The sequence below is a fragment of the Passer montanus genome, unplaced genomic scaffold (assembly GCF_014805655.1).
Source record: "Passer montanus isolate IOZ18808 unplaced genomic scaffold, ASM1480565v1 scaffold15, whole genome shotgun sequence".
NCBI classification, from domain to species: Eukaryota; Metazoa; Chordata; class Aves; order Passeriformes; family Passeridae; genus Passer; species Passer montanus.
Genome location: NW_024362051.1, coordinates 8,636,077 through 8,638,309, shown reverse-complemented (window position 1 = coordinate 8,638,309; position 2,233 = coordinate 8,636,077). Strand labels below are relative to the sequence as shown.

General features: G+C 60.7%; 1 protein-coding gene across 1 annotated transcript in view; it reads left to right on the top strand.

The window, feature by feature from the left end:
- Positions 1–1,870: 1,870 nt before the first annotated feature.
- Positions 1,871–2,233, top strand: part of RPS14 (ribosomal protein S14) — a 3,065-nt gene continuing 2,702 nt past the window's right edge. Inside the window, exon 1 of the mRNA XM_039701649.1 lies at positions 1,871–2,159. The gene's annotated coding sequence lies outside the window, so the exon portion shown is untranslated. The remainder of the gene's footprint in view (positions 2,160–2,233) is intronic.

Below are 2,233 nucleotides of genomic sequence, written 5' to 3'. Positions count from 1 at the left end.
GGAGGCCTGTCTCTTTGCCTCTGGCTTGCATCTGTTCCAGGGGAATATCCATAGGCTCATACAGTCCTCTTGGAGGATTGTCACAGGCAGAGCAGCCCACGTGGCTCCGTGGGGACAAACCCAGCCTGCCTGGCTGCCTGTGCCCCCCTCACCATCCCCAGGCTCCTCCTCAGACCGGGCACCCACAGCACACGTGCCCTGACACAGGCTGACCTCTGCAGCACTCCCTGCTGCTCACTCTTTCCTTCCCCTTTCCTCCAAATCCGGCCACAGCCGCTGGCACTGCAGCTCCCGGCTGGAATTACAGCAGCTCTGCCAGTGTGCATTTTAAAAGCCTCTCCAAAAATATTCAGGCAGGAAGATCCCTGCTGCAGTGGCAAAAGTGTATCGAGCACAGGAGCAAGTGAAGGTGTTCCATGGGGTCAAGACTGGGGTTACAGTGGCATCCCTGAGCACAGAGAGCTTTCCCAGGGAAAAATCCCAGCACGGGTGGGGGCGGTGCAGGGCGACAGGGAGCCTTAAGGAACAAACCTCCTTTCCCTGGTGGCAGCCCAGAGGTTTGCATCCTGGAATGCTTGGCCAGAGAAAGGAAAAAGTATGGGAAATCTGGATGAGCAACATGGGCAAGTGGATGCCACCCTAAAACACACAGCACCCCACAGCTGCGGAGGAGATGGACGTGAGAAGGGAGGCAGAAGTTTTTGACAGGCCAGCACCAAATACTCTCAGTCTTGCAAAAGTATGGGAACTGGATGAGCAACATGGGCAAGTGGATGCCACCCTAAAACACACAGCACCCCACAGCTGCGGAGGAGATGGACGTGAGAAGGGAGGCAGAAGTTTCTGTCGGGCCAGCACCAAATACTCTCAGCCATGAAGAGGTGCTGGACCCTCCCTGCAGATGTTTCCAGGCCTTTGGACTGCGCAGCCTCACTAGCAGTGCTGTTATAAGGAGCCTCCCTTGTCCAGCTGCTTCTCCTCCATCAGCCCAGCTCTGAGCACAGTCTGGGCACAGATCTGAAGTCTGTCGGGCGTTCCCACGTAGGGACCATGGGGTGCTCCTGCTCTGTCACTCACCCCAACCCATGTGGCTCAGAGATCTGTTTCCCAGAGGCAGCTCAGCACCAGGTGAAGCAGCTGGAAGCAGGGCAGGATCATGCCCAGGAAGCATCTCATCAGCACTGTAAACTCAATTTCATTGTGCCTCTGTTCCGAAGCTTTTTGGTGTTCCCCATCCTTACTCTCCTGAGCACTTTTAAGATCACTTGGAAACAGAAAATACTGCCTTGTTGGACCACTTTTATGAAAAAATTTACACATTGACATTCTCTTTGTCGAGGTGGAACAAACCTCACCCATCACAGCTCAGGGAGGTGTTCCTGCACCATGGCTCATGGTTCACAGCTTCAATCTCAGCTTCTCCCATCAGCTAACAGAGCTCCTGAGAGACTCACCGGGACTGAAACATCTCCCATCAGCTCCCTGACAAAAATAGGCCACTTGTACATATTAAACCATCACATACATCCTCTTGAGGGTGAATTCCCCAACACCTCCTCGCAGCCAGGGCTCCGGCCTGAGCTCGGGGCAGGGACAAGCAGCTGCCTGGAGACCCGCAGGACCCTCACCGTGCTCAGCCCCCTGAGGGGAGCGAGGGGGAAAGGCCCGGGGCCCATCCTGGCTCTAGCTGAGGCGGGGCAGGGCCGGCTGCAGCGGCGTAGCCGGGGGAAGCAGGATGCTTGCTGGAATTGCACCCATTTCCCTCCAGTTGTTTTTAAAGCGGTTCGTTTCCAAAGCTCTCCCGGGCCGGATCCGCCTGGAGCACAAACACCCGCCGACCCCGCCGCCATCTTGGGGAGGGGCGCGGGGGGGAGGCCGCCGCCATCTTGGGGAGGTCGGGCGGCGGGAGAACTGTGTGCGGGGAGCGGCGGCCGCGCCACCCCGGGACACCGGCCCGGCCCCGGGACACCGGCCCGGCCTCGGGACAGACGGCCACGGTTTGGCCCGGCCGGGGGGTGCGGGACTGCGACCGGGACACAGCCCCGCGCCTGCGGCAGCGGACACGCCGCCTCCCGCCATCCCTTCCGGGTGAGGCGGTGACCCCCGCCCCCTGAGCCCGCCGCTTCCTTTCCGCGGCGGCCGCCGGAGCAGACGGGCAGGTGAGTGCGGGCCGCGCCGCATCCGCCGCCATCCGCCCGCCCGCGGCTCCCCGCGGCCTCCGCGCCCGCCGCCC